The 20,796-nt window shown below is 52.3% G+C and overlaps 1 long non-coding RNA gene across 1 annotated transcript; it reads right to left on the bottom strand.

Moving 5' to 3' along the window:
* Positions 1–249: 249 nt before the first annotated feature.
* Positions 250–18,873, bottom strand: LOC144942273 (uncharacterized). Its single transcript, XR_013639353.1, has 2 exons — positions 18,047–18,873; positions 250–705 (listed from the first exon to the last, which is right to left on the bottom strand). It is a non-coding gene; the product is annotated as an uncharacterized LOC144942273 (long non-coding RNA).
* Positions 18,874–20,796: the final 1,923 nt, after the last annotated feature.

The raw sequence follows: 20,796 nt of genomic DNA, 5'->3' as shown, positions 1-20,796 counted from the left end.
TCCCCCCTCACCCGTTGTCGTTTCGCTCGCCACTCTCGTTCCTACCGGCTCACTCAATGCCGGTCGTTATTTGGCTCTTGTACCTCTCCCTCTGTCTCCTCTTCCCTGTTGACTCCTCTTTTTACCGCTCTTCCCTATACTATGTTCCTCTTCTTGAGCTGATCCTTTGTGTGTGTCTTTCTCTCTCTATATTTCCTACTCCTCCTGATCTTCCGTTGGTCCTCCCCTCCCTATTCCTCTTCTATCTCCTTGTTTTGGTTCTTCCAGTTTTCTCCCTCTTCCTGCTCCTCTTTTTCTGTCCGTTCGTTCCCCTCTTTATGATTCCCGACCTCGTTTTTATATTCCCTTCGTGTCCTCCTGTACAATTTTATTTTCAACCGATTTCTATTGCCTCTTCCTCCGCTATTGCCTTTTCCTCCTCTTGTCCCCCACCCCCACCTACTCCCCCCCCCCCCCTGCTCCTTAGCTTCTCTGTCTTTGCGTTCCCTCCGCTCCGTTCCTTCCTCCCGTCTCTCCGCTACTCCCGCCTCTGCTCACCGCCCCTTCTGTCGTCTCACTCCTCCTCCTTCTTCTTCCTCCTCCTCTTCCTCTTCGCCGGCCACCTCCTTCTCCCGATCTCTCCTGCCCTCTGACCTCCTCGACGTCTTTCCTCGCCGCCGCGACCTCGTCGTCTGCCCAACCCAGTCGAGGCAGCACGCGGGGTCTCTGAACAACGGCGGGATGGGAGAAAACGTGTCAACAGCGACATCATCATCATCATCAACAGAGTCGGTGGGAAACATCATCAGCAGCACATAAACACCGCAATATATACACACAAAACACGTCGTTATATATAACAAAATGGATTATCGTCGTCGATATAGCCGCTGCCATCATTACCATAACCTGAGATTGTCACCGGTTACCGTTGCCACCGACAACGTAATCAGTCATCAAAATCATCAACATTTACATCACAGCCCACAAGATGCGCCGGGCTGCGATGCAGCAAGGATCACGCGCAATGCCGGTGGCGGTGCCTGTGCAAGTCGTGCCGGGCACCTGTCCCCCCACAAGGCCATGTGGATGGACGTGAGTCCGTGGGGTGGACGTGGGGCCATTAGGGTGGACGTGGGTCAGTTGGGTATGATCACTCACCACACACTCACCCGCTCACTCGCACACTCACCCGCTCGCTCACACACTCACCCGCTCACTCACACACTAACACACTCACACACTCACACACTCACTCGCACACTCACCCGCTCGCTCACACACTCACCCGCTCACTCACACACTAACACACTCACTCACTCGCACACTCACCCGCTCACTCACGCGCTCATCCGCTCACTCACACACTCACTCGCACACTCACCCACTCACTCACACACTCACCCACTCACTCACACACTCACCCGCTCACCCGCTCACTCACCTGTCCACTCACACACTCACTCACACAGTCACCTGCTCACTCACACACTCACCCGCTCACTCACCTTTCCACTCGCACACTCACCTGTCCACTCACACACTCGCCCGCTCACTCACACACTCACCCGCTCACTCACACACTCACCCGCTCACTCGCACACTCACCCGCTCACTCACGCGCTCATCCACTCACTCACACACTCACTCGCACACTCACTCACCCACACACACTCGATCACACATCCACTCGTTAATTCACTCCCCCCACTCCCTCGCTCATTCACGCATTCACCCACGCGCTCATTTACTCTCTCACTCAGTCACTCGCACTCCCACTCGCTCACTCACGTGTGCACCGACACACAAATCCATAACTCACCCCGGATTTTTTTCATTCATTGCTTCTCTCTCTCCCCCACGTCGCATACAGTGCATGAGCGCATCTCTCCCACTCTCTCCCACTCTCCCTCATCTCTCCCCCCCCGACTCTCTCCGGGAATCTCTCCCCTTCGAACCCTCTCCCCCAATCTCTCTCTACCACTCTCTTTTTTGTACGATCAGAGGAAACAAGAAGATGCTCGGTGTAGTCGGCACTTTGCTTCGTTCATCATTTAGTTTGTTTTTTAATGCTTTGCTTTATGTGCCCCCCCTCCCTTTTTAAATTGAAGATTTCACAAAAGATTTCACGCTCTGCTCTCCTCCTTCTTACCCCTTTCCTCTCTCTCTACCCCCCCCCTCTCTCCCTATGTGTTCTATGTACATATTTATATTTTTTACGACAAGTGCTGCATCTGCACCCAGCCCTTCTCGCAGTCTCTCTCCCTCCCAGCGCTCACCCACTCTCTTCCCCCATCGTTCTCCCTCTTCAACTCTCTTCGCCTCCCACCATCTCTCCCCCTCTGTCTGCGAGCGTCTCCCGCACTCCGCGTCCCCGATTCGCACGGTTGGCTACGTACGGTGCGAAAGAAGTTCAAATTACATAAATACAACTATAGAAAAGCCATATACACAGCTGTATACAGAGCTACACACAAATACCTCCGTATACACACATAGCTACTAAGCAACATGCGTAGCTACACACAGCGACATGCCCCCCCCTTATCAGTGCCCTACCTTATTACAGACCAATTCAGACATTATTGGTCACCCCGTGCCCTTTATAAATCTCAACGTTCATCCTGCAAAGCCCCATCGCAAGGGAGAAACACAAACAAATAGACAAAAAAATGTATTGAAACGGCTGTACGCCGTATGGATCTGAAAACTCAATTACCCCGCACAAGAATACGGGGTAAAGCGCATGGGTTGACAGGTGTGACATACACACCTAGACTCGGCTATATTGTACACAGCTACACACAAACACCTCCGTACACACACACACACAGCTACCAAGCAAATGACGTAGCGAACCCACAGCGACATACACACCGAGACAAAGACACGCATACATCCATCGCTCCTCATAACCTTCAGCTCTTCCCCTACATCTCTTCTCAGACTCGCTCTCTCAAAACCATCTCTCATGCGGAGGTGCGGGCCAGATGCCAATCGCAGGTTCAGGCCGCTGAGTTGGCACTGCTGAGATCCCTGGGGCTAGAATCCAAGGCGCCACGATGTCGCCTACCTCGCCTGGGACACAAGAGGTCGCGTGGGGTCGATCCCACGACCCTGACGATGTTTCCTGCATATTCTGAGTTTGCGTGTCTGCCTCTCCTCGTGGTCGCGTGGAGTTGTCTCCCTCTCTCCCCTGTCTCTCGGCATTGTCCAATCAACTTGCACTGGAACGTCTCTGACTAACCACCTCTCCGACTCTCTCCCTAAATTCTAGATTTGAAGTTTTCGTGACTGCAAGGATTCATGCTTTTTGGGTTTTTTCGGTAAAGTCACGTAGGCAAAAATTAAAATCAATTAAAATGAAAACAACTAAATTTAGTTATTTTCATTTAAATTAAAATGAATTGAAAACAACTAAATTTTAGCTGTTTTAATTTATTTTATTTTTTACCTACGTAACTTTACCGAAAAAAACAAAAAATAACTCTCCCTAAACCCCTTCAAAATCTCCATCACGTTTATTAATTTTCAAGGTCACACACACACACCACCAACTTCCACTTCTATTAATTCCCGTCCCCTCTCCCCGCTAAACTGAAGCCACTGCGAGTCCACAGGCAACCCTCTCCATCTTCTTGGTTCTTTCGGTAAAGTCACGTAGAAGGGAAGTAATAAAATAATAAAAATAAAACATAATAAATAATATTATTTTATTATGTTTTTTTTATTTTATTACTTCCCTTCTACGTGACTTTACCGAAAGAACCAAGAAGATGAATCCCTGCAGTCACGAAAGCTTTAAATCGAAACCCCCTCCATGTACAGCGGCATTCATTTACTGGGCGATCACCGCATTTGGGGCCAGACCCATCGCGGTCAACACACAGCGAGTCATCGCGTAGGGCTGTGGTTTTCCTTTTTCATCTTCTTGTTGACCTGGGGGGCATGCACCCCCCTGGGCGTGCGAGATGCCCTTGCTGTGTGCTGCGTGACGTGGCCAGAAAACACAAAATTAAGCACGGGCACTTTTTTGTTTAAATAATTGAGAATCAAAGGAGTGCAAAGCTGCAGGAAAGGTTAAGAACCACTGACGTGGAGGGACAGGACACAGAGGACAAGAGGTGGTGGTGGGGTGGGGTTTGGGGAATCCTGAGCAACCTGTAAATATGAACGGATTTCAATGACATCTATCAGCAGTTTGACCTTTACACCAAAGGTGTGTGTCTGTACGTTGAACCTCCTTCGCACCGTACGTAACCAACCGTGCTGATCGGAGGTAACACGTCGAGACGAGGGTGTGGTCCAAGTCAAACGGAAACGTCGCTTTCCCATACGCATGTCGAGCGGCACCCGAGTGCGGCATGTTCCGTGAATCGGAGGCAATGTTCGATGAAAACCTCGGAGGCTTGGAGCCGGAGCTCAAAGTCCCCCTCGCATGCCAGCCTGACCAGGTGAGAACATGAACAGGTGAGAACCTGAATGGGTTAGGCCTAGGCAGGTGAGAGCCTGACCAGGTAAGTGCCTGACCAGGTGAGAACCTGAATGGGTTAGGCCTAGGCAGGTAAAAGCCTGAATAGGTGAGAGCCGGAATGGGCCAGGTGTAGACAGGTGAGAGCCTGATCAGGTGAGAGCCTGAATGGGCCAGGTGTAGACAGGTGAGAGCCTGAATGAGCCAGGTGTAGACAGGTGAGAGCCTGAATGGGCCAGGCCTAGACAAGTGAGAGACTGACCAGGTGAGAGCCTGAATGAGCTAGGTGTAGACAAGTGAGAGACTGACCAGGTGAGAGCATAAATGGGCCAGGTGTAGACAGGTAAAAGCCTGACCAGGTGAGAGCCTGAATGGGCCAGGTGTAGACAAGTGAGAGACTGACCAGGTGACAACCTGAATGAGCCAGGCCTAGACAAGTGAGAGACTGACCAGGTGAGAGCATAAATGGGCCAGGTGTAGACAGGTAAAAGCCTGACCAGGTGAGAGCCTGAATGGGCCAGGTGTAGACAAGTGAGAGACTGACCAGGTGAGAGCCTGAATGGGCCAGGTGTAGACAGGTGAGGGCCTGGCCAGGTGAGAGCCTGAATGAGCCAGGTGTAGACAGGTAAAAGCCTGACCAGGTGAGAGCCTGAATGGGCCAGGTGTAGACAAGTGAGAGACTGACCAGGTGAGAGCCTGAATGAGCCAGATGTAGACAGGTAAAAGCCTGGCCAGGTGACAGCTTGGACAGGTGAGCCCTGACTGCTTGAAGGGTGGATGATGGTGCCTGGATGCTAACGTCCCCAAACCATCTCACGCTTGGTTCAATCTGCAGTATTTCCCAGAGGCTCAATGAGGACACGCGGTTTTTTTTAGCACTGTCCCCCCCCACCCCTCTGTGACCCACGCCCACTTTGACGAGGCCACACCCACTCACCTACTAGCCCCGCCCTTGCCTCCCCGCTAGCCCCCCCCCCTCGTCTTCACCCACGCGTACCATGAGTTGAGCACGTGGGCTGAAGTCTTTGAATCCGCACTGACAAAATGTCCCAGAACACCGCGAGAGGATTTAAGAAACCACCGGGACTGTCCCGGGCCGAGCCACGACGTTTGGTAACTGGAATGTGACAATACGTCTCCGCAGCCATATCGTCTCACCCCCTCTCATCTGTACTCTCTCTCTCTCTCTTCGCTCTCCCCACTCTCCTCCCTTTCCTGGCCTCTCTCGATCTGTCTCTCTCTCTCTCTCTTGTTTTTTTACGATCAGAGGAAACAAGAAGATGCTCGGTGTAGTCGGCACTTTGCTTCGTTCATCATTTCGGTTTTTTTTTTCAATGCTTTGCTTTATGTAAATCCCCCCCTTCCCATTTTTAAATGAAAGATTTCACGCTCTGCTCTCCTCCTTCTTACCCCTTCCCCCCTCTCTCTCTCTCTACCCCCTCTCTCTCCCTCCCGCTCTCTCTCTCCCCGTGGTCTCTTCCCCGTGCAGAGTTGGTTACGTGAGTGAAATCACAAGAGCGACGCAGCCCGCGCCTCCAGTAGCCCAGCCCCACGTGTAACGGGACAAAGACAAAGAACCCCGTATAGCCTTGCCAGACTGTTGGGGCAAGTGCTGTTAGCGAGTACCATGACAAGGGGAGGGGAACGGGTGACCAGCACCACACCCGGCCGCCTTTGTCTCCCCAGTGGCGATGTTTTCTACGCATCGCACCAGGTACTCGTTTTAGGCTGAGTCGACCTAGGGGATGTCCAGAACCGATTCGGATAATCGTCACCGGTGTTGGCCGTGAGCGCGAATCAAACTCGGGTTCACAGGGTTGGGAGCGCAGCGCGCTAACCACTACACCACCGCTCCCCCACCCCACGTGTAACGGACACACACACACACACACATGCACACACCAAAAACAAAGATCACCCGTATAGCCTGCACAGGCTCTAAGGGGCAAGTGCTGTCAGTGAGCACCAATGAAGGCCGGGTCACACACACACACACATATATTAATATGAATATTTATTTATACACGAATAATTTACAGGCCTTTGTCAATCCGCTATTGGATGACGGCATTGCCCATGCCGTGCCATATTAGCGATAGGTCGTTTTGTATGTATATATTTACATTACGCATCGTATAGATGTTTAATATAGATACACGCGTACTTATATTCATTCGTGCGGTAGGTATTGTGCTCGTCTGCCCCAAGGGTCTGGCTAAGTTGTTTTTTTTTTCCGCGGGAGGGTAGCGATGCCTCTGCTTCCTTGCTGCGTGAAATCCCAATTGGGTAATTTTGCAGATAATTTTTCGGCATTTGGATATTTGACCAATTACAAAGCAATTACCAATACCACACAGTAGCAATTACATTGTGTTGTTTTTAGCCATCTGTAAGACGCATGTACGTAGATGTACATGCACAAACCCCTCGATTAGCACAGGTTGGCTACGTACGATGGGAAAGACGTTCAACATACATACACATACAAAGATCCCCTGTATAGCCTCAACAGACTGTTGGGGCAAGTGCTGTTAGCGAGTAGCACCTATGAAGGCCGGCATGGCACAAGAGGGGGTGGGTGGCCAGCACCACGCTGGCCGCCTTTGTCTCCCCAGTAGCCATGCTTACACACCTTGCACCAGGTACTCATTTAAGGCTGAGTCGACCTATATTCATACGTATAAATATACACACACACATACCAATGGTACCAATCGTGGGAAAAGTCAACTCAGCTCCTCATCATCTCCTACAGCATAAGCCCACGTCTTCTGTAACCCGTGCCGCACCCGTTCAGCCCCCTTCTATCCGGCCAAACAGAAGCTGCTTGGGCAATGCGGTGGCTGGGCATGCGGTGGCTGGGCATGCGGTGGCTGGGCAATGCTGTGGCTGGGCAATGCGGTGGCTGGGCATGCGGTGGCTGGACCTGCGGTGACTGGGCATGCGGTGGCTGGGCATGCGGTGGCTGGGCAATGCTGTGGCTGGGCAATGCGGTGGCTGGGCATGCGGTGGCTGGGCATGCGGTGGCTGGGCAAGCGGTGGCTGGGCATGCGGTGGCTGGGCATGCGGTGACTGGGCAAGCGGTGGCTGGGGCATGCGGTGGCTGGGCATGCGGTGGCTGGGCATGCGGTGGCTGGACCTGCGGTGACTGGGCATGCGGTGGCTGGGCATGCGGTGGCTGGGCAATGCTGTGGCTGGGCAATGCGGTGGCTGGGCATGCGGTGGCTGGGCATGCGGTGGCTGGGCATGCGGTGGCTGGGCAAGCGGTGGCTGGGCATGCGGTGGCTGGGCATGCGGTGACTGGGCAAGCGGTGGCTGGGGCATGCGGTGGCTGGGCATGCGGTAGCTGGGGCATGCGGTGGCTGGGGCATGCGGTGGCCACATGACCCCAGCCAAACGCAGCCTCCTCGCCTGCCGGACGAGCTCGATGATGATGGGACCGTGTCTAGATCTTTCAAGAGTCTGCGAGCTCCTCACACCTTGATCCAGTCTGCTCAAATCCAGGACGGATCGTTCGGCAGGCCAGCCGTGAACGTTCCAAGCCGGTGGCGAGGTGTCCCAGAAAAATAGTCCAAGCGTCGAAATTAAAGGAGCCGAAAACTGTGAACCGAGAAGACCCAGAAAGAGCCCCGTGTGGAGTGACAGGCCAGGCAAGCTTTCGTTCAGTGTCGTACAGCTGATGAAAAATATTATCTCTGCTGTAGCAGGCGAGGAAAATTGCGTCTGTGCAGGACCGCCCCTGCCTAAAACCACATTTGGTGGGGGGGGCGGTGGGGGGGGGTCTCCGCAAAGCTCCTCAGGCAACGAGGCCGCGGCTAAAGCGCTGCTAAATAAATCCTCTCCGGAACATTTCCTACCGTACACAAGTGAGGGACGATTCCCCCCCCCAGTAATTATTGCGCCCCCCCCCCCTTCTTGTAGAATGTAGGAGGACCACACTGGGGTGGTTGCATCCCCTTTGTTTTTATTTATCCTGCAGAAACCTGTTTTGTTCTGCGCAAGTAACGAATTTGCACGTTCTGTTTACGTGACAAACTTTACGAATTGGCTGTGCCGGATGGTGCCAGGTTTAATGACACATTTATATATTTACGCGATCTAACCCGTAACAAAAACCTGTATTAAGGATGAGATTGGTCGCGAAAGTGTTAAACTTATTAGTTTTGTGATCGCGTTCCAAGCGGCTGTAATATTGCGTGTTGGCAGGGCAGGCACTCGACCGCCACCCTCTGCCCCCGCAGTTTCACCTGGTGAGGTCATCCCCGCCCAGTGAGGTCATCCCCGCCCTGTGAGGTCATCCCCGCCCAGTGAGGTCATCCCTACCCAGTGAGGTCATCCCCGCCCAGTGAGGTCATCCCCGCCCAGTGAGGTCATCCCCGCCCAGTGAGGTCATCCCTACCCAGTGAGGTCATCCCCGCCCAGTGAGGTCACCTCCCCGCCCAGTGAGGTATTCCCCAGTGAGGTCATCCCTACCCAGTGAGGTTATCACCGCCCAGTGAGGTCATCCCTACCCAGTGACGTCATCCCTACCTAGTGACGTCATCCCTGCCCAGTGAGGTCATCCCTACCCAGTGAGGTCATCCCCGCCCAGTGACGTCATCCCTACCTAGTGACGTCATCCCTGCCCAGTGAGGTCATCCCTACCCAGTGAGGTCATCCCCGCCCAGTGACGTCATCCCTGCCCAGTGAGGTCATCCCTACCCAGTGAGGTCATCCCTACGCAGTGAGGTCATCTCTACCCAATGACGTCATCCCCGCCCAATGACGTCATCCCCGCCCAGTGAGGTCATCCCTACCCAGTGAGGTCATCCCTGCCCAGTGACGTCATCCTCGCCCAGTGTTTTACCTGGGCTCAGGATTCCTCAAGATCGCTCTCCTACGCTCATGGCCCCACATCAACCAGGGCGCTCACACAGGGGGTCGCCTCCTTCCTTCGACACGTGATGCTCGCCCCCCCCCCCCTCCACATTTACAAACACGCATTGAGATCTTTCGATTTAAAGCTTTCGTGACTGCAGACGCATTGAGATCGTTTTGATTATTTTCGTTGCTCATAAATTCTCCAAAGCGATGGGCCTCTTTGTTGAGCGGCGATCAGTGGTGATGTCCAGGTCGCTTCTGCCAAAGGAGTTCAATACCCTACCTCGGTGGGGCTTTGCCTGGTAGGGTGCGGGGCTGATTTAGTGGTTGTATTTGTTTGTGTTTGGGTGATTTCTTTACCTTTCTTGTACTTTGCACTGCTGTCGTGTTTTTTGTACTGTTTGTTGTTGTAATGTTCTTGCACGCCCCGACTGGACATCTGTGAAAAAGAGCTTTAATGCTCATCAGATTCCTCCTCCAGTATAAATGCATCAGCTTGATTCTGAGGTCCCCACTGTTGTGGCTGAAGGGTTCTCACTCACTCTAGAACGTAGACATATGTCGACATATGCCCAGCCGAACTGCAGGCCTGCTCCACACGGAGCACACACACATCGAGCACACAGATAAAGAGCAAAGATCCCCCTTAACAGACTTTTGGGCAAGTGCTGTTAGCGAGCACCCTATGAAGGCCGACACGGCACATACACACACAGCTACACACAGCTACACACACACAGCTACACACAGCTACACACACACAGCCACACACAGCTACACACACAGCCACACACAGCTACACACACACAGCCACACACAGCTACACACACACAGCCACACACAGCCACACACACACAGCTACACACACACACAGCTACACACAGCCACACACACACAGCTACACACAGCCACACACACAGCTACACACAGCTACACACAGCCACACACAGCTACACACACAGCTACACACACACAGCCACAGCTTACCGATGTGTATAATATGTAAAATATGCGTATACACAACAAAGACAAAGATCCCCTGTATAGCCTTAACAGACTGTAGGGGCAAGTGCTGTTAGCTAGCACCTATGAAGGCCGGAACGGTACACGACGGGGTGGGTGGCCAGCACCACGCCCGACCGCCTTTGTCTCTCTAGTGGCGATGTTTACACATCGCACCAGGTACTCATTTGAGGCTGAGTCGACCTAGGGGAGGCCCATGATCGGTTCAGATAATCGTCACTGTGGTGTTGGCCGTGAGCGGCAATCGAACCCGGGTCGCCGGGTTCATAGCGCAGCGCACGAACCGCTACGTGTGCGTACGCACACACACACGCATACACAAACGTCAAACACTTAATATATAATACGATTATAAAAACATATACGGACTATTATACAAACATATGCAGTACATCCAATTAGCACGGTTGCCTGCGTACGGTGCGAGAGGAGTTCAACACACGTACATGACGAATGTGTTGAGCATTTTTGTTCCTAACTGCTTTGTGCACCGCTGCCAACTCAGCGGCAGCAGCAGCATCACCAGGTAACGGGTAAATATTGAATCACCTGTACGAGAGACAATATCCACCACACCACCACCACCCAGGTTACAGACAGACAGGGCAACATGCATTAATGCTTTCAACCTTCGTTGTAAAAATTTTAAAATAATGTATCTTTATATATATGCTGTATATGCGTACTTTTTTTTTTATGTACATCCATCTGTAAATCCACTGCTGGATGAAGGCCTGCAAAGTTGGTCAAGGGGGGTTGTTTCACCATACTTCACGACGCCCCTCAGTTTGGGTTGGTGAAAGTCTCGGACTGGATTAGCCGTGACTGGAATCGAACTCAGGTTTAAAGGCTCGTGTGCTAACCAATGCCCCCCATACCCATCAATACATGAAATATAACACAAGTCTATTTCATAAAAAAAGAGTGAAATATGACAGTGGTTGAATAAGTAAAGATAGAAGCGCACAACTTTATCTATCTGTGATGAATGCTGCGCTTTCCGTCGTTTTCATGCAGGGGGCGCTGCAAACCTACGCGCCCCCTGCATGAACGACAGAGGCGCAGGGACAGACGTTCAATGACGTTGGAATCGATCTGCAGACGGCGGTCTTCTTGCACGGCCAGCAGCTCTATGTCGCCTTAACTCGATCCCTCAATCCCAAACAGGTGACAGTCCGCATCGAACCGAACCCCCCGGCAAGGCCATCTACTTAACGACAAGCGAAAATTCACGCGAAATGTCCTGTTCAATTAAGTCTTCCAGATGTAAAATGATATCAGCTTTTAATGAAGAAATAAAATTATCTAATTCAAAACATAATACAATTCAAAGATGTTTAATTTTAAAACTTAAAAACGGAGCGTCGAGTGCTTGCGTGGACGCGTCGTTCGTGTGCAATTTTCGTTCGTGACTTTCCTGGCCGAAGTCCGTAAATGGTTGTGAGGGATGACCGCAGGTGCCCCCGAACAACCCCTGGTAAGTAAAGATCGCGTTAATAATTCTGTAACCTATACCTGTAAAAGCGTTGCAGTGACTGGTCCATGACCCTGGTAACTCACGTGCAACATATTCATCCCCCCCCGCTCCCCCCAGATGCTGCCACTAGATGGCAGACGACGCACGTGTTCAAGAGACAGCGGCGCCCTTGCACAATTGCACATCAGAAGATCGCTTCGCCCCTGAAAATGTAAAGTGAAATTATCTTTGACAGAATAAAGTTGCGATACATACCTATATATGCACACACACGCACGTACTTCTGAATCATGACAATTTACCAAGACGTGGGCCGGCTAAATTAATGCCAAAAAATAATACATTGCCTTCCGATCGAAATGTAGCTGATGAGGCACGACAATTCTATTTGACGTACTGCCTTACCGTTAACAATTTTGGCAAACAACAGGGTCACACCTGTGGCATAATTCAATTTGTCACGGATTATTGAATGAAGTGTTCCCACACTTATCCCTATGACCGCTGATATCTGCTTAATTCCCGGTCGCCTGTCACGCGAAATAAATCTCTCAACATCAGCACGACCTTGTCCGGAGTTTCTGCTATAAGCACAAACTCGCCGTCAGGTACGGGTCGTATGCACGCACGCATATTAAACTTCGCACCGCACGCAGCCAACCGTGATAATCAGAGGTGCGGGGGAAGGACGCCAAACTCAAAGCAAAAAAAGCTGTTATGCCCAGAGATGGGATGATGATGATGACGAGGTGATGGTCCGGCAGTCGAGACTAGCGACGGCCTCGCTGATCACAGCCGTCGCACCCAATTAGCACGGTTGGCAACGTATGGTGCGAATGAAGTTCAACATACGTACACCCATACGCAAATGCTCCCAACATTCAAAACAATTACCACCATTTCCACAGCTCCATTCTTCGAACAAAAAGTCTACTTGACCTTGCACTTTCAGAAGACAACCAAAAAACAATAAACCAAAAAACGAACAACACCTCGCCGCTCTCCTCATATGCATCTGCCACCTAAGTGCGCAACCTTCTGGGCAAAAACGAGTGGCCTAGCCTGGTTGGCATGGCCCATGGTCTCACAAACTAAACGAGGTCCCACCGAGTTCCTGCCCCTCGCTCTTCGTAGTCGCGCTATCAGTCCCCCGGTGAAGTTGCACTGCCCGAAAACTCGATGGCTACACCGCTGTGACTTTGTTGTTGTTGTTGTGTACAAAAGCTGCTTTGACGTGTCACAGCACACACACACACACTGCTCGCAAGTCAATTGGAGCATTGCCTCGTAATCCACCAGCCTGGCAGCCTTCCGTGAACCTCCCCAACTTATCGTTTGTGTAAAGTCTCGACCGGTTTCAGCTTCTCAGATCATGTCGTCAGCAAATCAATGCGTGTTGTCGCTCGAACGATGCCTTGCGCGTGGAGCGCCACAATATTCGGTCGGAGACCGCGACCAAAAGCGCCCGCAGGGACGCGTCCCAATCTCGTCAGATCTCAGTAGCTGAGAGCCGGGTCGAGCCCGGATGAAGTTGACTGCATTGGGTGACCACCGTGCACCCAGCCGCGCGAGCCTACGTCGTGGGCCGCAGAGAGGACGGTTGCACAGCTAAACCCACTGGACTGTATTTCTATGGTTCCACTTCTACTCTCTCCGCCTTCCAAGTAACCGTCGCGCTGAGCAGGCCTGGTGAGTGAAGTATGATCCAATACCCCCCCCCACCCACCGCCCCCCCCCCCCCGCAACGAACCCGCACGGCGTGGGGAGATCCTCATCCAGCACGGGATTTACAAATGGGGCCACAGGGAATTGTGAGAGGAGATACGAACTCAGCGCATCGGTCGGGGAGCCAATGCACACACAGCGCCGCTATCTTCTCCCACCGCGCCACCGCTCCATCAAGACCACACCGTGCGTATTTTATCAAACCTGTAAAAAAAAAAAGGCCGACAGGATCTACCCACAACCGAATGAACGTCTCCGCCGCCCCGTCGCCATCACTCGCCGGACCGGCGCGCCGCTGCGGCGCGATCCATCTCGCTCGCGCACGATCGAGCCGACGACCCCATCGCTCCCATCCCTCCACGGCGAGGCCTCTACATCCACGTGGGCCACCACGTGGACTCGCTCCTTCCTTTGGCCGACACTCCCGTTAACAGTCTCGTCCCATCGGACATCCTCCCGCGCACGGCTGTGACACCTCCCGCCCAAGTACGAATTATTTTCATTTTCACCATTGGAACCTCATTTGCCAGTAAAAAAATATGATAATAGTTTTTTTACCCTTCTATCTGGCAACAAAACTGACACCTTTTTACAAGGAGTCATGTTTGCATAGACCACAATACCTCCAGCCATAATGCAAACAAAAAACATAACTCTGATAATATATACACAATCAACTTCAAGGACAGTGCACATATTATCAGAGTTATGTTTTTTTGTTTGCATTATGGCTGCAGGTATTGTGGTCTATGCAAACATGACTCCTTGTAAAAAAGGTGTCAGTTTTGTTGCCAGATAGAAGGGTAAAAAACCAATTATCATATTTTAATTTTGTTGCCCTAATCGACGTCGCTCCGATTTGTGTTTGTACCCCGATCTGAGTTCCTCGTCCCGTCTCCCGGGCCGTGCGTGCATGTCCCTGCGAGCTTCCCGTGGGGCACGTTTAACATTCCCTGCCATTTCCCCTGCGGGCTTCGATGTTTCTCGTCCGTACATCAGAGCTGCAGCGGTGTCCACGGCAGTTTGCGTTCCCCGCGTGGGGTCCGTTAGGGAGGGAGATGGAGCGATGATATGAGCTCGTGCGCAGATGCCGCGTGGATTGTTGCGATGTGGCAAATGTCGAGGTGGGAGGGGGGTGTGGCAGCGGCTCAAGATGATACTCGGGGAGGCCTTTATCCAGCAGTGGATTGACCATGGCTGCTGCTGATGCCGATGATCAATGGCTACAACTTTAGATAGGAAACCGCCAATGATGTTTTTCTGCTATGGGGCGCGGTGGCGAGATGTTAGCTACCTCGCCCGGTATACAGGAGGTCGTGGGTTCAATCCCGACCCTGACTACCTGCTGTATATTGGGAGTCTGCGTGTCTCTCTCCATCCACGTTTAGAATGAACATGCGTTTAGAGCAGTGGTTCTTCACCTGGGGTGCACGCTCCCAGCTGGGGGTGCGAGATACACCAGATTTGTTGAAAAAGTAAATCATGGAATCACAAATTAAGCACTGGAACCTAACTACAACTACTTTGTTCCATCCTATGTTCTTATTCACATTATGTTCTTATTCACATTACATTTAATTTGTTTACGATTGAGAAACAAAAGGGGTGCAAGGCTGCAGTCAAGGTTAAGTGGCTTATTGTATTTGCCCGCTACACATTTGTGATCGCCAGGTCGCTTCTGAACAAGAGCTGTACAGCCCAGTGGGGCCTTCTTGCCTGGCACAATAGTTTAGTTCATAGGCACGGAGCGCTACGAGGCCTGCCGAACTATGACAGCGGAGCGGTGGATCCTTAAATCTGTCTGTGCAGTGATCTCCTCTAATGTCCACGCGTGGAGGGTTTTCTGCAAAGTCTCGTCACCGTTTGAATTTCTCAACATGTCCCAATGCAGCACGACTCTGCTGCAAACCCAGCGTGGCCGTCTCGCGGAAGCAATTTCGCATCAATATTCCATCACCGTCATCGATCAGCCGTGATCTGTCCACTGCTGAATGAAGGCTTCGCGCACAAACGCCGCCGTGATCTCGCCCCACGGTCTCGCGACGCTGCAAAGATTCGTCCACCCATCATCGCCTTGTGCACGGGAGTCGATTTGCATCGCTCCCACATCTGTTCGAGCCCCTCGTACCGAGGTGCAATCCTTTGGCTGGCATTCCGTCGCTAGCCTCGACTGCCAGGCCGTCACCATCATCATCATCCCATCTCTAGTCATGCCAGTGTCAATATCGCCTCCAGCGTAATATGCAACGCACTTCCCTATAACAATAGACAATATCCCTCGGAACGTGCGCTCACGCACACGCGAGCTTATGTAACGTGAGGACATTTATAGGCACACATGTTGTATGTGATGTTATTAAATTATTAATGTACGAACAAGACTAATATTTCGTGACATTTCTGGGGCTGGGAAACGTAGAAGGGAGATTTGACCTTTTTCCGTTTTAGGATTTGCGTGAAGTTTTTGTTTATTTGTTATATCTATAGACTGTTGCAGCAGCAGCAGCTATACCTGTCACAAGAGCCAATGGTGTGAGAACGCAATACAGCCAAAGTAGCATCGGCTATGCATTGGTTATTAGCGGATGCATGTACGCACGTACGCAAGCAATTGAACTCACGATTTACAGACACACAGACACACACGTGGGTGGTGTACACAGAGGAAGATTGCCCCCCGAACAGCCTGAACAGACACGTTGGGGGCAAGTGCTGTGAGCGAGCACACTCACGCACGGACATAGACGGACGTGCATGCATTCACAAAAGACAAAGGTTCCTCCGCATAGCCTGCACAAATTGTAAGGGCAAGTGCTGTGAGCGAGAACCCTACGTACGTATGGAAATGTGTACGAATGCACATACGTACAAAGATGCCCCGTATAGCCTGAACACTGTTGGGGCAAGTGCTGTGAGCGTGTATACGGCACATACATACGCAAACGTGCATAATAAATAAAAACACAAGCAATGTAACACAGATGCATTGCAGCACATAAGACAGACACACACATGCATCGGCACATCCACGCACACAATCCCAGGCACACAAACCCGGGCATCACAACATGTACAAACAAAGATCCCACTATAAGCCTTGGGGCAAGTGGTATTCGTGAGCATTTATGAAGGCCGGAACGGCACACGTGGGGGTGGGTGGCCAACACCACGCCCGGCTGCCTTTGTCTCCCCTGCGGCGATGTTTACACACCGCTCCAGATACATATTTTGGGCCGAATCTACCTAGGGGGGGGGAGGCCGGGACCGGTGCAAGAAATTCGTCACCGGTGTTGGCCGTAAGCGGAAATCGAACTCGGGCCGCCGGGTTTATAATTCACACACTCACACACAACCAGTTTGACAAACCGTCTGGCATGCATTTTAATGGCAATCACATGACGCATAAAGCGTTACGTTAAATGTTCTTCATTTCATCATTCGGAGGTGGCTACACACAGCCTCGTGAAACCGCCCAGGCGTGTCGACTGATCGAAACATGGATTCGTCACGAATCGGGCTGCCCACACTTCGCCAAATATCCCGAGGCAGGAGGAGGGAGCCTCGCTACAATTAGTCTCGAGACTCCGCGTGGCCTTGCTGGGGTAAAGGGGTGAAAACAGAAATGCGGCACTTACGATTGAAATTCAGTCACGTGTCAAACGCTAATCAACACACGGTCGTACACGTGCGGTAACACACAGCACACACAGCACGCGCACGTATGTGCACAAAGACAAATATCCCCCGTATAGCTGTCGAGGCAAGTGCTGTGTTTTTTTTTTATTAAGCATGTATTAATACCAGCAGCACTCCCGGCCGCCTTTGTCTCCCCAGAGCTGACGTTTTCGCACCGCACCGTGTACACCGAGTGGACCCAGTGCAGGGTCCGGAGCGGTTTCAGAGATTCGCCGCTGATGTTGGGCCGTGAGTAGGATTCTAATTCTGGTCGCCGGGGTTTTTAACGCAGTGCGCTAACCACTACGCCACCGCTCGTACCACACACACACACATACTAAAGAATTACAAACACACACACACATCTGCAGTGCATATACACACACGGACTACATACACACTCGCAGTACACACGGAGTTGATATAGATGCAGTACACACACACGCACGTGCAATACACACGTACATTTGCATGCAGTACAGACACACGGACGTGAACACATACAAACAACCCCCCTCCCATATACCCTTGAACAGACTATTAGGTCGTGCTGTTAGCGAGCACCTATTAAAGCCGGCAGTGCGCAGGACAGCTGTCATGTGGCTATCCCCACACTCCGAGATGTCTTTATCTCTCCAATCGACAACGGCCATGAACACGGGTGCACCACCAATGTAGTGTTGTTGTTGTTGTTGTTTAAAAGAGGCTGGCTCGACCTAGTGGAGGAGTAGGCCCACGACGCACATTGATCAGCCCCGTGGCTTTGGGACTCGGCTACGAGCAGAGGCACCGTGAGCGCCGCTGAAAATCCCACCACCACCACCCCCCCAACCCACCTTCTCTCAAGCCTCGCGCCGACAATTCCAGCCCATCGCCAGCGTCTCCATCGCCGCCGTCTCCATCACGGCCGTCATCGCGTCCACCGCGATCTTCATCCCAAGCTCGCGCGATGACGACGACGACGATGGTGGTGATGGTGGTGGTGGTGCATCACGCGACATATGCGTTGTTGCTGGCTCTCCTTGTTGCAGGCAACATCCAGCAGCGGCGGTTGACACGTCACGTATCTAGCAATTAATTTGCCGTCAACCCCAAAGGAGACGCGTCCATTAGACGCATCGTAACAGGTATGCGAGCGAGCGAGAGAGCGTCCGTTTAAATCCAATCGCCGCACACACCCTCCCCCCCTCCCGCCTAAAATGATAATAAAAATGAATACAAATGAAAAAGAATGAAATCTCAATGTGATTTACTCATTCCGGGCAGCCACGGCGCCGACGACAAAAAAAAATGCCGATTGTGAAGAGGTGACAGTAGAGGAGGATGATGCTGCTGCTGATGATGCTGCTGCTGCTGATGATTCTGCTGCTGATGATGATGCTGCTACTGCTGATGATGCTGCTGCTGGTGATGATGCTGCTACTGCTTATGCTGCTGCTACTACTGATGATGCTGATGATGATGCTGCTACTGCTGATGATGATGATGATGCGCTTCTCCGTGATTCTTCATAGCGAAGGGCGCCGATGGCTGCTCACGGCTGCGCGGGTGAATTGAGAAGCGATGTGGTGGGTCTCTCTCTCTCGCTGTGTCTCCATCTCTCCCTCGCTGTGTGTCTCTCTCTCTACCTCTCTTCTCGCTCCCTTCCTCTCACCCCTCGCTCCCTCCCCCTCGTCGCTGCCCCCCCCCTCTCTCTTCTCTCTCCCTCCCCTCTTGCCCGTCCGCTGCTTCTCTCTCACCCCCCCCCGTGCCTCTCTCCCCAGTGATTGTCTCTCTCTTTTCTCTCCCTCCCTTCTCCCTGTATTTCTCCTCGCGCTCTCCCACCGCTCTCTCTCCCCGTGTCTCTCTCTCTCTCTTCCCTTGCTTATATCTCCCCCTTCTCTCTCATTTTTTTTTACGATCACAGGAAACAAGAAGATGCTCGGTTTAGTCGGCACTTTGCTCCGTTCATGTCGGTTTTTTGGGGGGGGGGGGTTCCTTTGCTTTATGTGCTCCCCCCCTTTTAAATTAAATATTTTCCGTGTTTTCCCTCTCTCGCGATGCTTAAACTCCCCCCACCTCGCTCTCTCTCTCCTCTTTATGCACTCGCTCCCTCTCCCGTGACCCTCTCACCTCGTCTCCCACTGCCTCGCGATCTTTCGGTCTCCCAGATCTCTCCACTCTCCCCACTTGTTCACTCTCGCACGCACTCCCTCATCCCGAGCTCTCATCTCCCTCTCCCGTATCGCCCTCTCGGCTCTCTCCCATCGCTCTCGACTCACCGTAAATCTGACTTTCTCTCCTATATCTCCTCCACTCGCTCGCCTCTCTTCCTCCTCTCCAGCGCCTCCCCACTCTCTCTCTGTGTGTGCATCCTCTCCCTCCAGTCTCACACTCCGCTCTTTCGCCTGTCTTGATTTATCTCTCTCTCTCTCTCTCCATCCCTTTTTTTTGGCTCCCCAAAGACTCAAATTTTAACTCTTTCCCCAATTCTTCCTATTCGATCACCTCTCTTTTTTTTACGATCAGAGGAAACAAGAAGATGCTCGGTGTAGTCGGCACTTTGCTTCGTTCATCATTTAGGTTTTTTGTTTTTTGTTCAATGCTTTGCTTTATGTGCCCCCCCCCTCTTTTTAAATGAAAAAATTCACGAAAGATGTCACGCTCTGTTCTCCTCCTTCTTACCCCTTCTCTCTCTCTACCCCCTCTCTCTACCCCCCCCCCCCCTCTCTCTACCCCTCCTCTCTCTCTACCCCCCCCTCTCTCTCTACCCCCTCTCTCTACCCCCCCTCTCTCTACCCCCCCTCTCTCTCTACCCCCCCCCTCTCTCTCTACCCCCTCTCTCTACCCCCCCCCTCTCTCTCTACCCCCCCTCTCTCTCTACCCCCTCTCTCTCTCTACCCCCTCTCTTCCTCCTCCATGTCTATGTTCCCCCTGTTTTCTATGTAATATTTGTAAAAATATAAATTAACTACGACAAGTGCTGCATCTGCACGCAGCCCTTCTCGCAGTCCTACGGCCTCCGACGGGTAGCTCATATCAGCATGCAGAGCTCCCCGTCATCTGCCACCGAGCACACGGTCTCCTCCATCGCCCACTGCTCCTTGAAGGCCGGCACGGCGTGGGTCAGCCGCGCCGCATGGCGGAACTCCAGCCCACACACCCTGGCACCGACCAGAGCGCGGAAGATGCCCAGGCTGCTGGCTGGACGTTTCCCCTCCAGGGCCACCTTCCTCGCCCTGTAAATGGCGAGCTTGGCGTAGCCGACGCGCACGTTGACCGGCCCCTGAAGATGTTGGGATCCGTCGCCCTTGGGGTCTCCCTTATTCACTGCCTCTCATCCGTTTCCTCCTCCTTCTCCTCCCGCTCCCCACTCTCTCCCCCCTCCCCAACTCTCTCCCCACGGTGGCGAGGAGATGTTAACTCCCTCGCCCGGTATGCAGGAGGTCGTGGGTTCCAGCTCGACTCTGGTCGCGTGGATTGTTTCTTCGGGTCGTCCGGTGTTTCCCTCCACATTGTGGAATCGTCAACACGCGTTTAGAGACTTTGCGTTGAGAGTGTTTGGCTGCCATGAATGTCCGCACAGTGACCACGAGCCACTTCGTTG

This window comes from Lampetra fluviatilis, chromosome 27, assembly GCF_964198595.1.
Source record: "Lampetra fluviatilis chromosome 27, kcLamFluv1.1, whole genome shotgun sequence".
NCBI classification, from domain to species: Eukaryota; Metazoa; Chordata; class Hyperoartia; order Petromyzontiformes; family Petromyzontidae; genus Lampetra; species Lampetra fluviatilis.
The sequence above is the reverse complement of the archived record's forward strand: the minus strand, read 5'-3'. Positions and strand labels throughout refer to the sequence as shown.